This window comes from Stegostoma tigrinum, chromosome 4, assembly GCF_030684315.1.
Source record: "Stegostoma tigrinum isolate sSteTig4 chromosome 4, sSteTig4.hap1, whole genome shotgun sequence".
Lineage (NCBI taxonomy): Eukaryota > Metazoa > Chordata > Chondrichthyes > Orectolobiformes > Stegostomatidae > Stegostoma > Stegostoma tigrinum.
Genome location: NC_081357.1, coordinates 75,189,660 through 75,209,606, shown reverse-complemented (window position 1 = coordinate 75,209,606; position 19,947 = coordinate 75,189,660).

Genomic DNA, 19,947 nt, shown 5'->3' with positions numbered 1-19,947 from the left:
CTAAGTGGGCTGTGATAAATTTCAGCTGCCATTTGGCCAGAATTATTGGGTATTTCTTTCTCTGCCGATGAGAATACCTATTGCCTACTGGGAGTGTGTTGTTCAGGAGTTTACTCGCTGTGAAATTCAACACAGTGATGATTTACGCAGACAGGTTTGAAAAAATGACTGTGATAATATTGACTCGGGATGTGGAATAAGTGAACTGTCAGTGATGAAGACAGGAACTTGGCAACTGGCTGTAATTTAAAGTAAAGCTGTAACTGTTCTTTTTCGTAAAGAATGTAATATTCAGCAATGTTCAAAAATCAATAATCTAGCTCTGGTGGTTCCAGGAGCAAATTCTTAATGTCTGGAATGCATTCCAAACATGGCCACGACATGCTGGCCATGTCATTATTCCACCAGCTCACTGGCGCCTCAGAGGCATGTTTCCCATTGACATTAATAGAAAACTGAGCAGATCTTAAATTTAACCTTAAGAGTTTTTATGGTGCTGACCATGAGGGTAAATTTGAATGCAATCAGAAAAGAGGTCTGTCAAAATCCTATTCAACATTTTGTAACACATTTGACAACAATATTATAACCTCTTGACAATTATTTCAATGACCAATGATCCTTTAACTGCAAATTACAAAGTTGCTTCCTTGCAAATGAATACTCGAAATTACCTCTTAGCCTTTCAAGAAGCACTTAAACTTTCTGCAAAGATAATTTCTCCAAAGTTATTTTTTGAAAATATGTTTTGCTGAATGCTCTTATACAATAAGAAAGTAAACTCTCTGAATCATAAAATGAATGCTGATATTAACCCCCTAATAACATTGTATTTTAAGAAAAAGAATGAACCCTGTGAAAGATTATTTCACAACAATTTTATGATTTCACCGTCAGTTGATCATAGGATGTGCTGTACGTTCATTTTGGTTGCACAGTTTAAAATTTTCACAAGTAATGAAAGATGAAGTACATCTATAGAAGTTAGTAAAGGCGGCATCTATGTGAGCACTTCCTCATTGCATGACTTTATTTTCTGTTGTCATGTTTTGTCAAATTTTTAAATCACTGCCTGAATCTTCTGAGTAGTGGTAATGCTGGGCATCTTGCCATTGTGGACAATGCTGCATCCATCCTGATGCTACTGTCCATTTCTTTTGGATCTTTCAGGCTGGGTGATGAAAAAAAATAGAGAGGATGGATAGAGTTAAGGCAAGAATGGATATGCCACCCCACCCACTCTTTTACAGTACTGATTACTATATTCTACGGGGTATCTAAAGGTCTATCTTTCAATAAATGTTAGTGATATGATGAGAGAATGGGTGAGGTGTGGGGTGGGTAATTAGGTGAGCTGGCTGTGGTGTGAAGTTGGATAGGTGTGTGAGGTCAGTGATTTTTGGGTTGGGGGTAAGTTGGTTGGTTCTGTCAGGTCAGGGTGGCTAGATGGATATTCGAATTTATTGAGGTAGTATTGGGGATTGTTGAGTGGTCAGGGTTTCAAGAGTTGGCGGATCAGTTCAACAAGTGTTGCAAAATTTGAGATAGTTGCCCTTTGCAATATGTGCTGATTGTTTCAATTCCAATGACTATGAGAAACGGATGGCATCAGTGAACAAATTGACTCATCAGCTTGTACATGTCATACAATCAGTGAATTTTGGAGTTCAAAACCTACTTGTTCACTGCAGCAATGGAAGCAGGATGTTGCAGTGAGCCACATCAAGGTATTACTCATACATTGTCTTGGAGCGGATGGCCTATTAGTATTTGAGCAACCAGCAGAAGACATGTCTATATTTGATGTCAGTAAGTGTTATCCAAAATGATTTTGGACAATGCACATAAATAACATGTAGCAGTTGGTTTCTGTATGTAAAATTGATACAACTAACAAATTAAGTAAATAAACAAAGTATTACTATTTAAGTGAAAAGACTTGAATTCCACAAATCAGGAAACATTTCCTTATGGTCAATGATGACTTAAACAGTCCAAGTCGCCATGTTAGACTTGAAGAGGTTATACAGAAATGCCTGTTCAGACTTGAAGTTGCAGACACAACTTGCCCAATCGGCTTGGTTTCTGAGATTACAGACAAACAGAACTCTGCAATCTCACTGACACATGCTTAATCACAGTCAAATATGCTTAAGTATGTGGCCAAATAAAGGGGAGCTCACTGAATCACAAATTAATGCTCAACGAATGTAAATCCACAGCACCCATGATTACATGGTACAGAATGCCAGCAACTGAAGCTGAAGTGACACGACAACATAAAATTCATTCGTGCACTTTCAACCTATCTAATGTGAAAGTGTTAGCATCAGTCCTCAGTTAGACTGCATTGTTTGATAAACATTGCAATGTACATGGAACTAAGAGTTATCCTCAAAGTGGCACAGTGAGGTGTATTTCATCTTGTGAAAGATATCCATGAAATTGTATGATGGCCTTACCTATATGCACACTTCCTCATTGCATAACTTCATTTTCTGCTGTCATGTTTTGTCATACCCTTAAATCACAGCCTGCATCATCTAAGTAATTGCAATGCTGGGCATGCTGCCATTGTGGAAAACGATACATCTATCTTGATGCTACAGCCCATTTCTTGTGGATCTTTCAATTTTTGTATCAAAGAAATACACAAAGGATGGGTGGAGTTAATTTAAGAGGATATGTTGCCTGACCCAATTTACAGTGCACTTTGTTGTATTCTACAGAGTATCTAAAGGCCTATCTTGCAACAAATATTAGTGAATTGACGAGAGAATGGGTGAGGTGCATAGGTGGGTAATTAGGTGAGCTGGCTGGGATGTGTAGGTGGATGGGGGAGTGGGGTCTACAGCAATACATCACTTTACAGAGAAATTCTTTAGAAACTAAGAAGCTTGTACATTTGGTAATTAAGAAGATACCTTTCATTTTCCAATGAGTGACTGTGATGTTGATCATCTACTTCATTGAGATGATCACACAGAACCATAGCCTCAAGTTCAAAGATCTCAGGCAGATATCTTATGATGGCACTATGTCAAAGACCATTTTTTACTTTGTGAACGTGGGCAAAGTGAACGCTTACAAGTGATTTCAAGTAAACATATGTTGCCTAGGTTGGTTTAATCTAAACAACATTCTACAGGAAGGATGTTGTTAACCTAGAGAGGGTGATAAAAAGATTGAATAGGACGTTGCCATGGCTGGAGGGTTTGATTTATAGGGAGAGGCTGAATAAGCTGGAGCTTTTCTTCCTTGGAACATTGGATGCTGAGGGGTGATATTACAGAGGTTAATAAAATCATGAGTGCTGTGGATAGGAGTGAGTGGTCAAGGTCTCTTTCTTTGGGTGTGGGAGTCCAGAACCAGAAGAAATATTTTTGAAGTGAGATGGAAAAGATTTAAAAAGGACCTGAGGGGTAACTTTTTCATGCAAAAGGGTAGTATGTGTATGGAATGAGCTACCAAGGAAGTGGTGGATGCAGGTACAGTTACAACATTTAAAAGGCATCTGGATGGGAATAAGGATTAGGAAGGGTCTGGAGAGAAATGGGCCAAATGCTAGCAAATAGAACTAAGTCAGATTGGGATGTCTAGTCAATGCAGACAAGTTGGACCGAAGGGACTGTTAACATGCTGTATGACTCTATAAGGTCTTTTAGTTTTACAAGGCGGGTAGTAGATGTGATGTTTAATTATTGGTGTTTGATCATGTGTGTTTGTCATCTGTACTCTGGGAGATTAAGCCGGGGTGTAGCCACTTGGGAAGAGAGTCTAAACTGTAGGTAAATACCCGTAAACATGAGGGAAAAGGTTTTTTAAAACATTGAATGGCCTCCTGGTACACAAATGCAAGCTAGTGTATCTATCTTTGCATACATTCATTGAGACATAAAACACAACTACGTCCTACCAAGCCCACCTCTAGTCTAACACACAGCTCAATAAACCACACCCTATCACCAATTTCAATCAGTCAGGTCTCTTATTTGACACTAACATTTTCATAGACTTGGATCTGCTTCAAGCCTCACAACACATCCTCACAACTAATGCACACTGTTATGATAGGCCAGCACATCCTCCAAACACAGCACTTTTATTCACTGTCAGAAATGCCTCTTTCTTGCAATTAGGTTTATTAGCAAACTCATTGAATCTGATTAACATGTTGCCACCATCATAATGGGTATGGCATAGATTGTTGGCTGTGAGTAGGAATGGTTTTTCAAAAAGGCTACATGAATAAAAGTTAGAAATAAGGAGGCGGCATAGGATTGGATAGCATCAGCATGGATTTACCAAAGGGAAATCATGCTCACCAAATCTATTGGAACTTTTTGAAGATATATCTAGCAGAGTTGTTAAAAGGGAGCCCGTAGAAGGTTAACTCAGATCTTCAGAAGGCTTTTGATAAGGTCCCAACTTAGATTTGCTGCAATTTTATGGGCCTCGATGATCAGATCTGAAGAATTGTGTGTATTTTCACCTCCTTATCTGGGGAAGGATGTGCTGGCTGTGGAAGGTGTGCAACAAGAGTTTACTAGATTGATTCCTGGAATGACAGGAATGAAGAGAGACTGCATCAGTTAGGTTTATATGCACTAGTGTTTTAAAAGAATAAGGAAGATCTCAGGCACAGTAGGAACAGGGTACCGAGTTGGATGATCAACCATAATCCTATTGAATGGCTGAGCAGCCTCTGAGAGCCAAATGGCTACTTCTGCTCCTATTTTCTAAGGGGAGCCTCTCACTCAGACTGTGCTTGGAGGCTTCAACCCAAAACCAGTATCCCCAGATATGCTGCCTATCAGAGCCCAGCCCCTAACTGTTTCTCCCTTTTCCCTGGGCTCTGGGATCCTCCTCCACGCTAATATCCTCAGGTTATACCTCCCAGGCCAACCATAATCTGCCTCTTGCCTCTTGCTGGAGTTAATGGCAGTATTCACTACTGAACTTTGGTAGTACTAGGAGAGACGGCCAGTAGCTCCAGCTCCTGGCTGGAAGGCGGAAGTTCTACTATTACTCAGTTCAACCCAACCACAGTATGTAAGGACTGCAGAGCGGGCTTGTATGAAGTGGGTTAAATTTCTTTTATTATTCTTTCATTATTCTTTCATTATCCCTGCAGCACAGTAATTATAATTTCAACATTTAATTCCATTCTTAACCATAGATGTAAATTAGATGCATTTTGAAAAATATACTTCAGTTTAATAGCCCACTGGTAATTTTTCAAGAAAAGGCTTATATCCCTCCTCTCCAATGCCATCATTGCCTTTTGCGTAGTACAAGAAACAATCTTATCAGAATATTATAGAACTACAAGGCTTCAAATGTCAATTGACAATGTTCTTGCACTGTAATTATTTGGACTTAGTCCAAAAATCAAAGTGACATTAAAGTTAATACTTTACAGCAGAAAATTAGATTTAGTAACTGATAGAAGATGAAGCAGCTGAGGATGAAAGTGCAGGCATTCCACAATAGAGAGAGATCTGTATCTGCAATTTCCTTTTTACTTTGTACAACTAAAGATGACAGTGTATTAGGAAGAATGTTATTATTACTTAGCACTGCTCATTCAGCTCTGGCACTAAGCTGTAACTTAATGAATAGGTGCACATGTAAAGTAAACATACTAAAACATTTAGCACACAGCTAAAACTCAGTCACTGGGCTAAGACCTTCATAGCCATTGGACATTGATTTACACTGTAATAAATCACAAATAATGCACTGTATACCAACTCAGTTTTATTTGGAAGAAAGTCTTATTTCTTTCTGGCTTTTATGGAAAATTTCCCACAAAGAAATAACACTCAATAAACAGCTATTCATCTATTTTTCCTCTAAACATGGTTTAAAAAAGTAATCTCCTTAACTTTTTCCCACCCGTATAATTTATTTATTTTTTTACAATGAGTGAATAGGAAATCTGTTGCTGCAGAATATCAAGGTACTTACTGCCACCTAAGCTGCCTGATCCATCCTTCACTCTATCATTGAGTTTTATTTCCTGAAACTTTCTCACTCCATTCACTTGGACAAGATTTCAGCCCTAGTTACCTGATAATTTAACAGCTTTGTATTTCAACCCTCCAATGGGCTTTCTCCCTCTGGTAAACTAGCTGCATTTCTCATTAAACCCCACCTGACCTTCTTAGTTGCAGCTGCCCCGGCAAGCTATCTTAATTTAATGCTTTTCTCCTTTTGCAATATGTCATGACAACATTTTCCATTCTAGCACCTCCCTCCCTACTGCCTGATTTCTTCTCCCCCCCCCCCCAGAGTTTTGTTGTTTCATAATTTACTCTCCCTACTTGGACTGATCCCAAGCTGCATCTGTGCAATCACTACTGGACCTGAAGCCATTGATTGAGAGGACCTCTTCACGTGTAGCATCTTACTAATCACCTGCCTCATTAACTGAACACAGGAACCTAGCTGTCAATACTGAAATTGACGTTTGCTATCTTCTCATTTGCATTCTCATCAACTCAATCTCTGTATGGGCTATGATCTAGCTCCCTGTAGACTTTCCATAAATTCCTGAAGTCCAACATCATTACTGATTGCTCTTCAACACTTTCTAAATTCTGTATTTGCTTTTTAAACTTTCCATTCTCCTCTTCCATCCGTCTTCTGTGTAATGTATCTTCCTGCACACGAAAGAGTTGTGTATGCAATCAACTGTGGTGCGGTATCTGCTCTAGCTTTGTCTGGTCCACCGATTTCTGAATGAACTTTATATCTTCCTCGAAGGATACAGTAGTCCCCTCACTGAAACATTTCATTGTTAAATCCTGGACTCTGTCTGTGAATTCTTCTACATTTTTTAAGATATCCACTGTAGATCCTAGTACCCAAGTAGATTCATACAGCTAAGTGAAATTTAGCTTTCAATGTTTGTAATATATGTATAAATGATATGAAAGAGAATATAGGTAGTCTGATTAGTAAATTTATGGATGACACAATGATTGGGGGAGCTGCAGATAGTGAAGAGGATTGCCAGAGGATACGACAGGATATAGATAGGCTGGAGACATGGACGGAGAAATGGCAGGTGGCATTTAATCCAGATAAATGAGGTGATTCATTTTGGAAGGCTGAATGCAGGGGGAAGTACACAGTAAATGGCAGAACCTTTTTGAAGTATTAACATACAGAGGGATCTAAGCATACAGGTCCACAGTTCCCTGAAAGTGGCAATACAAATGGATAAGGTGGTCAAGAAGGTATATATAGCATGCTTACCTTCTTGTGTCAAAGTTTTGCAACTTTGGAGACCTTTAGTTAGGCCATATTTGGAATATGGCTTAGTTATCGTCACCATGATACCAACAGGATATGGAGATTTTGGAGAAGGTACAGAAAAGGTTTACCAGGGTGTTGCCTGGTTTGGAGGATATTAGCTATGAAGAGAAATTGGACAAACTAATATTGTTTTCACCTGCACATTGGAAGATGAGGGGTGACCTGATACAAGCTTACAAAATTATGGGAGACATGAATAGAATGGATAGTCAGAGTCTTTTCCCCACGGTAGAAATGTCAATTGCTAGGGGACGTAGATTTAAGGTAAAAGGGGAAAAGTTTAAAGGAGATGTGAGAGGCATTTTTCTTCAGAGTTTGGTAAGAGAAAGTGGTAGAAGTAGATACAGTAGCAATACTTAGGAGGCATCTTGATAGACACATGAATTGGTAAGGAATAGAGAGATATGGATTGTGGAGAGAAAATCATTTTAGCTTAGAAAGGCATCAAGTATAGGCACAGTCTTGGTGGCCTGAAGGGCTTGTTCCTGTGCTCTACTGTTCAGTTTTCTTTGTTTTTTGACTTGCCTTCGAAAAAAGATTGTCCCCATTTTTCTTGTTTTTCTACAACAACCACAAACTGTAGGGATTTGAGCTCTACTAAACTCTGGAGTAAAAAAGGGACTGTCAAGGAATGACAGTGCTGTTAAAAACAAGCAATTAACTTAGGACACAAACTAACAAGGTTTATCAGACAACAAAGATTGATACTTAATGTAGTAATTGTAACAAGGCCAGCTAGGTGGACATCACAGAATATGATTTTCCTGATTGGTACTGTTAATCTGGTCCAATCAGGGAGACCGTACAGACAGATATAAACAGGAATGACAGAGGTTCTGTTCACTCTGAGAACTGGCTCTGAGGAATGTGTATCAGTGTCAAGGGCTCTCTCTACATGTAAATAACAGGGGACTTGGTGATTGTATACCCGCTTCCATGGAATTATTTTAGTGGCAACAAGGGGAAAGCATGGTCCTGAAGAAATTCACTCGCAACAGTAATCTTTGAGTTGGAGTAAGCATTTATAACATATGCCTTAATTCAGGAAGCTTGACTCGTTTGATTCTACCACCTAAGACTGGACCCCGTGTGGAGAGAATGCATTATTTTTTTCAGGGCAAATAACATTGGGGCAGATAAGGAGCAATGAGTAACTCTCCTGACAGCTTGTGGACCTGCAGCTTTTTCAGTTATTAGGAGCCTAACTTTTACTGAGGCACCAGACACTAAAACTTTTAAGAGTTGACGGATTTAGTTAGGGATTGTTATGACTCCAAGTTTCCTTTAATTCTGAGATACTATCAGCAATCCAAGTACTATGGGATCCGTATTCGGATTTTTGACTAGGTTAAGATGACTGGCAGAGACACTTGGCTTTGGTTTAACCCTTAATGAGATGCTGAGAGACTGTTTGGTATGTAGAATTCATTACATATACATGCAAAAGCGCCTCTTAGCTGAATCCCAACCAGTCTTCAAACAGGCACTACAACTGATTTTGTCATTACAAAACGCAGCAAGTGGAGCTCGTGAGTTACAGGGTATGCCAATGGAAGTGGACAACCTCACCAGGCCGACTGACCTTGGGAGACGCCACTCGAGTGAATGCAATTGCATTGCCTCTGTCGGGGCATATCCTGAACAGAGGGACTGTAAGCCAGCCCACAGCCAAACCCCAAGCCTCGGCCAAACAGTTAAAATTTTCTTCAGGATTCAGGCCGGCAAACCATTGTAGTTGCTTCTGGTATGCGGACTTGAGACAGCAAAAGACCCCCATTAGGCCTAAATGGAGGAAGATAACCCACAGGTCAACACCCGGGAGACTGCACACTCTGGAAAGTCCACCTACATCTGGCTTGGAACAGATAAATTACTTGGCAGGATCCAAATCTGAACTAATCCAAATAAATGTCTGTTTTAAATGGTCACACAGTTCTCATAAAGATTGACATTTCAGAGATTGCAGTCCTGGTCTTTAACAAAATTCTCTCTGGGCTTCAACCCTTAAGTTTGCGCAAGACCTTGGCTGGACTGAACTTTTATCGGGGGAAACTTACCAGATCAAGGGTATAGTTTCAGTTCCAATCTCTTATCAGAAGCAATTGGTTCAGCTACTGTTGATTGGAGTGAAAGGCTTGGTTGAGATAGAACATTACAGCACAGTACAGGCCCTTCAGCCCTCGATGTTGTGCCGACCTGTCATATCAATCTGATTCACCTAGATTGGCTCAACACTTCTCAATTTGAAAATGGCTGCCTGTATGAAGTCCTAATTGAATGCTAGAAAGTTTTTGGTGAGGGTGTAGAGACTATCAAAGGACCAAAGTCCATCTTGCATGTTGACCTGGAAGCAGTTCCACAATTATAGGGGTGGCAATGGGATAGTGGTATTATCAGTGGAATGTTAATACAGAGACCTGAATAACATTCCGGGGACCTGAGTTCAAATCCTGCCACAGCAGATGTTGAAATTTGAATTCAATAAAAATATCTGGAATTAAGAATCTAATGATGACCATAAATCCATTGCCAATTGTTGGAAAAACCCATCTGGTTCAATAATGTCCTTTTAGGGAAGGAAACTGCCATCCTTACCTGGTCTGGCCTACATGTGACTCCAGACGCACAGCAATGTGGTTTACTCTGAACTGCCCTGTGGGCAATTGGGGATGAGCAATAAATGCCACCCAGTCAATGTCTACATTCCTTTAATGAATAAAGGAAAAACAAAATTTTGCAAGGCCCACTCAGTGCTGTTTAGGCAAAAGTAGAGGCAGGAACCAGAAGGCTAGAAATCGAAAGAATGATCAAACGACTATAGTTTGTGGAAGGGGCAGCATCGGTCATACGAACTGTGAAACTTGACAAGTTGGTTCACCTTTTTGAAGCTAGAATAATAGCTGTGTTAAGAACTATAAATAGGTGTTAAGAACTATATATACATGTCAAGGACTTTCTATGTGTAAATAAGGGGTTGGCTTGGTGATGGGACACTGGCCTCTGTAGTTATTTCACTTAATATTTCATTAGTTGAGGCAAGTTACAACACGTAAGCTTAACATGCGTTAGTCAGTCTTTCCTGTGAATTCAGAGACTTCTGGATTCTTCACTTCTTGGTTCCTAGCACTCTGCCTTTTCGACAATTCAACTCTAATAAGCATATACATTTTTCGCAGTATCAAGACTTCAACTTTAGCAGCTTCTTTTGCAACACACTATTTCTCAGTCTGGCTTAACTGGTGAAATTGCCAGCCCACCTTACTGGCTGATGTTACATGGCCTGCTGAGTGTTCTCACTCCCCCTCTCTCTCGTGTAAAAATGTTTTCTAACAAAGTCTGTAACTTTCCCAAAATGACTGAGACTATACTTTCCTTCTGATTGTCCCAAGTTAGACTTTAACTGAGCAAATGATTCCTCTGCAGTTAAATAGTTGTACATTTTCTATTCACTATCATGTAAGACAATTACATTAGCCATGTCATTTCTGTCTGTACTGAATTCACTGGTCTCTAATTTTGTTGTATTCTTATGACAATTCTCGGCCCTGTGACTGTTATTTTAGTCACTAACTAACTAAATTTTATATTGGATTCTCAAGGTAACCCCTCAGCCCGTTTTAAAATACTGTTGACTGTTAATGTCCCATACAAATACTAACTTCTTAGCAAATGTTTTACTGTACCCCTTATTCCTGACAAATACTCCTCTGAGTGTTCTGGGACAAAAGCTAATTCTTTCCAAGTGCAAAGACTTCAGGGATGTACCTCTCTATTTTTATACTTTTTTTTAGCAGATAGAATTGCAACATTTAGCCCAAAGATGTATTGACCCAGAAATACATACAACCAATTCTAACCCATTATTTGCACCTCTTGGCCAAAGAAAATTGACCACAACAACTGAATTCATACATCTTTAACTGTGCATCATTGGAACATTCTGGCCCAACACTACACTCCCAGTGAATTCATTTTTGCAATTTGGCATCCATTGTGACTCAGCTGTAATCTGAGTTTTGACTGAAACCCTAATTGTCACACCACTGTCATGGCCAGTCAGGTTTGTAGTTTTGGCTTCTCTTTGCTGCTTTGCTAAATGAAACTTTCCAGTAACACACAGAAAATATACAGCCTTATTATTCACCCATCTGTGCAAAGAAGTTGAACGCCAATTGATCGTACTGAATAGCTGTATAATCCAGTTGTAGAAAATGTAGGTGAGAGAAACCTCAAACACACATTTTATGAGGTTACTGAATCTTTCATTTTTTAAAGAAACTTAAGTTACTTCTTGAACTGCTGTACGCGCAGATGGTTTTGAAAAAGCTTATCTCCCTTGTCACTATTTTTTGATATTTATAATTATGATTTTACAGTTAAATGTGCGGGATAATTTAATCTATTTAGAAATCCACATAATAAAACTATACTCCAGCATGGAAAAGTGGCCAGGAAACTTTGCTCCACCCTTGACCACCCAAACAAGACATAGGATATAAATAAACAGTCTGTCTCCCCATTGCGCAAGAAATGACAAAACACACATGAAAAACAAGCCACCCCCTCCGCACTGACACAGCCCTACCCCCATCCCTCCCTAATGAAGAGAGAAATAGCCCTTCTGTCTCCAAGTCCGTTCAACAATGAAACAAAATGAGCTTCTGATTTTTGTGAACTGCTGACATATGGATTGAAATGTTTATTTTCAGTAGAAAAATGACAGCCCACATTCATATTCTGCATCTGTGCTGATCCCTCTAGATGTGGTGGCTGGGGTGTGTCCCTTTCCTCAGTGAATGCATATTCCACATCAGAAAACAGAAATGTTATTTTGGTGGATTTCTCAAATCTCACAATTTCCAAAATATTCCACAGTTTGGTTTGAAGCCTCTTGAGTATGGTGTATGTCAAGCACTTAGCTAGTAAAAACAAAATGACAGTTTACCTTCCATATTGCAAAGCTAACTTAATGAGTTGAGACTTTTGAATCACCCTAACGCTAATAATACTACCGCAAGATCACCATGGTCACTGAGGTTAAAAGGAGTCATTGAATACAGCAATAAATAAGGTGATATTCAACAATTCTGCTTCTAAAGACCCAGATGTTTTTTCACAATAAATGTTATTTTTTATTGCAGGTGGTCTTGATTTACAGTTCTTCTAAAGTGCTTTGGCATTTAGCTTTTAATTTCCATAGTAACTCACGTTAAGCACCTTAGATGCCAGATCTGGACCAGTGTTCAGGAAAGAATTTAACTGGTGGAGAAAGCCTGGCAGAGAGAGTTTGCAGCTATCTTGTACAAACATGGGATTAACGAGTTCTGAGTTGTTATTTGCCAGAAACTGTTATGTGACTAATCTGCATTTATTATGTTTGTTCTTTTGTATATTAACAACACATCAATTAGTTTCCTTAAGATCTGTGTTTGTAATTTGATTTTCTAGCCAAAAGAAGGCTGAAGATGATATTGCAGGCGTAACTGTGGCACAGAGGGATGCAAGACCTTAATTCTTGTGCGATTTCTGAACATGGGAAAGAGGTTTCAATTGTGTTGGAAACTCTTTGTGCTTTTGATATTCTGATATCTCAAAGCAAATCTGAATAGATGGTAAGCTTGTAGGCACACATGTTAGCATTGTAATCATTGCTCCTGTATCCTCTTTAACTGAAAATACTGTTCATTCGTTGAAGACGGAAAGAAGGTACGAAAGCTTGTGTTTTCAAATAAACCTGAAGGACTATGACCTGATGTCATGTGATTTCTGACCTTGTCCATTCCAGTGCAACACCGGCACCTCTACATCATGATTTCTTTTACCTTTTGGATTTCTTAAGAGCCTTTGGTTTTTTTTTGTTTGCTTCTGTGTAATGTGAAATGGAGCAGCTATTTTTGTCTGGGAATTAATCTTTCCTAACGCAAAACGTCCAGCCATTCTCCCTGACCTAGACAACTTCATTCATTATCTTTTCGGGAGTTCACTGGCTGTGTGAGGAAGGAGAAAATGGGCCAGATGCAACCAAGGAAGAATCAGAACAGCATGAGAAAGAGAGATACTGACATGTTTTGAGTACTATGTTTGTAACTTTCAACAAACATCAACCTAAACCCATTTTTCCTTTAAAAATCAGAGATAATGGGAACTGCAGATGATGGAGAATCCGAGATAACAAAGTGTGGAGCTGGATGAACACAACGGGCCAAGCAGCATCTTCAGAGCACAAGCTGACGTTTCAGGCCAAGACTCCGAGCTTTCATGCTACGAAGATGCTGCTTAGCCTGCTGTGTTCATCCAGCTCCACACTTTTTGTTTCCTTATAAATCATTGCCCTCTAAAGAAATATTCCTGGATCAGGTTCAGACAGTGTAAGAAATAAATTGTGAACTGGTAGCACAAATTCAACATAAATCTTTTAAGTGCTGTCACAGAAAAACAGATATTCTGAGTGTGATTGGAGGATCAGTATGCCAGGCTATAGGGTCATTAGCAAGCGTAGGGTAATTGGGAAACAAATAGCAATATTTCAGAAGTTACAATTACCACAACAGAAAGCAGAGACTTCAGTAAACATTATCAGGCAGTGAAAAGAGTGTAGATAGAGTTCAGGAACAGCCACAAATGTAATACTCTGGGACCAGATATCTCTAGATAGCCCCTGATAACAGTGATGTGATAGCCTATATGTCAATACAAGGAGCAAAAAACTCTATTGATGATGTGAGATTTGAATTTTCATTCGAACTTGGAGTAGCAGAACAGCTCAAGCAGTGAAGGCAATCTGAATATATTACATAGACAGCAAGACTTCAGAAGAAACTATTTTACCCAAAGAGTAGTAAACATGAGAAACTCACTACCACAGAGGACAGAATAGCATAGTTGTATTCAGGGGAAAATTAAACAAGCATTTGACCAACAAGGGAATATATATATATTTACAGGGAAGATTTAGACCAGAAAAGATTGAGTGGAATTTGTGTGAAGTGCATATTTTGGTTTTGACTCATTGGGCAAATGACCTGTTTTTGTGTCATAAATCCAAAGTAGTCCTGTGAAAATTAGTGTCCAGAATATTATTTAGGGCAGTTTTCTAGAACAATGGGCTGAATGTAATTTTTTTTGGTTGGGTCAGTTTCATCACATTTTTGGAAGGCTTCTGTCCATGAGGCCTAGTGAAATCTCCCACACTATCTTACTAAATTCAACTTAATAACTAGCTACCCTGCCCCAATGACACACCTCTCAACAAATTCTAGTTCCATTCTACCACTCATTGTAAACAGAGCACATGCCATTGCCAGGATGGACTAGCATCCCTGGAACCAGTGCCATCTTTAAAAGGCTGTTGTGCACCCAGAGAAGCACTTAATTTGGACCAGCCCTGCTCATCTCCTGATAGTTGTCCAGACATGGCAGTGAAGAGACAACTGGTGCCCCACTTTGCAGGCTAGGGATCTGGAGGTGGCTGTTGCAACAGGGTAACGCAGAGGCAGAATTTCCTCTTCTCCCAGGACCAGCAGTGAAGGCAACAGCACCAGACCTTTCGGCCTGATCTGAGGTTGCCACCTGGGTCGGCTACCATGGAAGAATGCATAGCAACGTCAGAAGACAGTCATTGGTCTTCTCCACTCCACTAAAACAAGTGCTACCATCTTCTCTCTGATACATCACACTCACTACTTCTCTGCTACTGTCTCCCACCAAGACCTATGCCCTACCATTCTCACCAATGCCTGCAACATCTTCCTCACTCACTGTAGCCCATACCAAACTGACACCATTAAACCTGCATGCCCTCTGTGCTACTTAGTTATTGAATCAGGATACCTATCTGCCTGCACCAAAATGATACATGAGTTATCCACTTTCATCTCCCATTAAAATGTTTCTCTCATTCCAGGTGGAAAACCATCCGCAATAAGGTGGAAAGAGTCAGGGCGGGTACTGATGTCAGGATTCAGCTCCTTGTCCTGCTTTGAGACGGACAGCGACTGTCACTGCCCTGAGCCGCTGATTGGCTATATCCAAGCCCATTAACTGGAATTAGAGGCTGCCCTTTATCTACTGGGCCAGGACTCCGAGTAAAGGCCTTCTGCCTTGACTTGACTGAAGACTGCTGACAAAAATGATTAACTTCTTGGCTTTCTGTCTGCACTAAATAGCACTGTAAAACAGCAGTACTGTATGCCTGATCTCTCTTGCAGAGGAGCAAAGCACAAAAAGGCAAGGCAGGGTGCTGTGAGCATCAGGTAGGTTCAAAGTGAGTGAGTGCCAAGATAGATTGAGTGAACAGTCCCTGAGCTGGGTGTGTCCCTGAGTGCTAAATATCCTTGCTGCAGCATTGTGGTGTTAGCTGGTGCTGCACCTTGAGGTTCAGTGCAGAAGTATCCTGTAAATCAAAAGGAGATAGTCCATGAGGGTTCTGTAAGGGTTAAAAGTCAAAGACCAACATCTGTATTCAAACACCTCTATTTTCCATGCTTCTGCCCGCAATGTGCAGTACTGAACTCATGCTCTGAGTTTTCTGAACAACTGGTATTTCTGAACTAAAAACAATGCTGGAGGAACTCGACAGGTCTGGCAGAATCTGTGGAGAGAGAAATGGGGTTAATGTTTTGAGTTCAATATGATCTCTTGAACAGAAAAATTCTTTTCTTTTTTGGAACTCCTGAATCCTAGGGCGGCATGGTGGCTCAGTGGTTAGCATTGCTGCCTTACAGCACCATGGACCCAGGTTTGATTCCACCCTCGGGTGACTGTCTGTGTGGAGTTTGCACTTTCTCCCTGAGTCTGTGTGGGTTTCCTCCAGGTGCTCTAGTTTCCTCACATGGTCCAAACATATGCAGGCTAGGTGGATTGGCTGTGCTAAAATTGCCCATAGTGTTCAGGGATGTGTAAGTTATAGGGGGAATGGGTCTGGGTGAGATGCTCCAAGTGTCAGTGTGGACTTGGTTGGCCAAAGGGCCTGTTTCCGTACTGTTGGGATTTTATGAATAAATTTAAAAACTGGACAGATTATTGCACATTAAAATATTGTTTTGTTCTTTTATTGGATGTGACTGTCACCGGCTGCGTCAGCATTTGTTGTCCATCTTACCTGCCCTTAAAGTTGAGGGTGAGCTGCTTTCTTGAACCACTGCAGCTCATTTGGTGTAAGTAGACCCACAATGCTGTTTAGAAGGAGATCCAGGATTTTGACCGAAGAACAGCAAAGGAATGGCAACATTGTTCCAAATCTGAATGGTGTGTGGCTTGTGGGGAAACTAGGCAGCAATGATGTTCCCAGGCATTTGCTGTCCTTGCCCTTTTAAGTCGTAGCAGTCATACATTTGCTATTGAAGGGGGTAAATGACTGCATCTTGTATGTAGCACACAATATTTCTATTGTGCATCAGTGGGGGAGGGTTCAAATGTGGATGAGGTGTCAATCCAATAGGCTGCTTTTTTGTGGGCAATGTTAAGGTTCTTGATTGCATTTAGAGCCACACTCATTCAGGCAAGTGGAGAACACTCCATTACACTCCTGACCTAATCTGTGTACGAACATCATGAATCAGGAGTTGAGTTACTCACTACAGAATTCTCCGGGTCTGACCTGCTCATGTAGACAAATTATTTCTATGGCAGGGGCAAATTTTGAAAAATAGTTTGAACAATGTATCTAATGCCATAAGAGGGAGGATGATTACCGAACTGACACATAAAATTGTTGCACTTCGTGGATTATCCAGTTCACATTAAAGTCCAGTAAAGCTGGCACAACTCTTCGTTATTTTCTATCTTCTAAGGAGGGATAAACCAGAAAGTAACTATGATCAGTTACCTGGTTTATCCATTTAATCTATTTTGCAGTTTGTGGCCTAAGCCACATTCCAATGTAATGTTTATTCTAACAATTTCAGAGCACCAGAATGGACATTTGCAACATAAATCAATTTACAGTAACTCGATCAGTTAAACAAGTCTCAAAAATACTGCAGCTGGGACATCTTATTTGTTACCTTTCCCATGTAATGAATAGCAGCACAGACTGTCCAAGGTTATCTTATTGCTGCATTATTTCGAAAAGCAGGAATTTATAATTGTGTCAGAATGGCTGCACAGAAACCTAGACATTAATTTATTGGTTTATTTGAATTCAAATTATTAATTTCATCAATGTGCAATGATGATCAAAACTAAAATATCCTGCACAAAGATTGCACATAGTTTTAAGGTAAACGTTTGCATTGCCTTCCTTTTGAAAGTCTCAGCAAAGATCAAGATTTAAGCATAAATATTAATTTCAACTGTTCATCAGCATGGCTGAAATTCACACAATAAGGTCCATATGTAATGATCCTGAGAAAAATCTTGACTGATCAGGTAAAAATATACAGAACTGCCTGACCAGCATCTCCCATGTGTTTTCCTGTGCTGTAGCAGTCTTGGAGAAGGAGGACGTCTGACAATCATCACCCAGAGCTGGGGAACTGATACCGAACAGAAGGACCCATCTGAGTCTCATAGAAAACACATTTGTTTAAATGATTCATTGGTAGCAGCACTTCTCAAAATTTTGGGTACATGCTGGCAAACACTTCCAATTATTAACTTTAAAATTATACAATAGTACAATGTTATTTGCCTAAATTTCCATGACACATTCTTGGCAAGCAAGGCTTCCATCAATAATCTAATCACTGTTCATAAAATGAAATTACAGCATTTATTCTCCACTTGTAAAGTGTGCACCGTGAAATTGTATTTTATTTTCTGAATTTGGGCTCAGTATTTTTAAAACACATCCACTCGTAGCAATCTGTCTACGCAATCTTTTGTGTTGGAATAGTGTTTATTCTTTCAAGTAACTATTCTGTTGGTTTGCTTGCAGGAGCAACGTCATTAACGTGATAAATCTTCACAGTACTCAGTACATTTGCACATCAGCACAATCTATCAGAGTTCACATTCCTGTTCATTGAATAGTGTGAAATTACTGTAGCATTTGCTGCAACCAATTTCTTTACACGAAGGCAGAAAATTTAAGATAAGGGATGGCTTTACGGAAAGGTTTTGAGCATACTCAAATACAGATATGTCAAAGCTATTAAGAGATGATCCGAATCTTTATTTGTAACACAAGTTCTCTAAGGAAATAGCATTTGCCTAAGAACAGAGTATCTTACGAATTCACTTTGCTGAAATACATATTTGGGAAAGCTATCATCAACACTTAAAGGATATTACATGTACATATTCTTTATTGAATAAATTAATTGGGCAGAATTTAATGTGTTGGGGGGGGGATTTCTCACCTATTACTTAAAAGGTCAAACTGACTCCAATCCACATGACTGCTTCACAGTCAGGAAGCTCAAGCAGAGATTGGATAAAGAGGGTGGATGGATAGGGTGCAAAGGTTGGAGTGGATGAACACCTGGTAGGGGGGGTGTTCTCTAATTATTTACGGACAACTGTGAAAGATCAACACTTACGTTTCCTGTTAAAGCCTGCGCAGTCTTTATTGCCTGACTCCCACCCATTTTTGACCTCCTCTCAATAAGCAGAAATTTGCAACTGTCTAAGAATTTGTCTTTAAATGGCCATTAACAGGTACATAAGAGCCTCAGATAGCAAAGTGTGGAGCTGGATGAACACAGCAGGCCAAGAAGCATCTCAGGAACACAAAAGCTGACGTTTCGGGCCTAGACCCTTCATCAGAGAGGGGGATGGGGAGAGGGAGCTGGAATAAATAGGGAGAGAGGGGGAGGCGGACCGAAGATGGACAGAAAACAAGATAGGTAGAGAGGAGAGTATAGGTGAGGAGGTAGGGAGGGGATTGATCGGTCTAGGGAAGATGGACAGGTCAAGGAGGCGGGATGAGGTGGTAGGTAGGAAATGGAGGTCCGGCTTGAGGTGGGAGGAAGGGATGGGTGACAGGAAGAACATGTTAGGGAAGCAGAGACAGGCTGGGCTGGTTTTGGAATGCAGTGGGGGGAGGGGACGAGCTGGACTGGTTTCATGATGCAGTGGGGGAAGTGGAGATTTTGAAGCTTGTGAAGTCCACATTGATACCATTGGGCTGCAGGGTTCCCAAGCGGAATATGAGTTGCTGTTCTTGCAACCTTTGGGTGGCATCATTGTGGCCCTGCAGGAGGCCCATGATGGACATGTCGTCTGAGGAATGGGAGGGGGAGTTGAAATGGTTCACGACTGGGAGGTGCAGTTGTTTATTGCGGACCGAGTGGAGGTGTTCTGCAAAGCGGTCCCCAAGCCTCCGCTTGGTTTCCCCAATGTACAGGAAGCCACACCGGGTGCAATGGATACAATATATCACATTGGCACATGTGCAGGTGAACATCTGCTTGATACGGAAGGTCATCTTGGGGCCTGGGATAGGGGTGAGTGGGGGCAAGTGTAGCACTTCCTGCGGTTGCAGGGGAAGGTTCCGGGTGCGGTGGGTTTGGAGGGGAGTGTGGAGCGGACAAGGGAATCGCGGACAGCGTGGTCACTCCGGAAGGCAGATAAGGGTGGGGATGGAAAAATAGCTTGGGGTGGGGTCGGATTGTAGATGGCGGAAGTGTCGGATGATGATACGTTGTATCCGGAGGTTGGTGGGGTGGTATGTGAGAGCGAGGG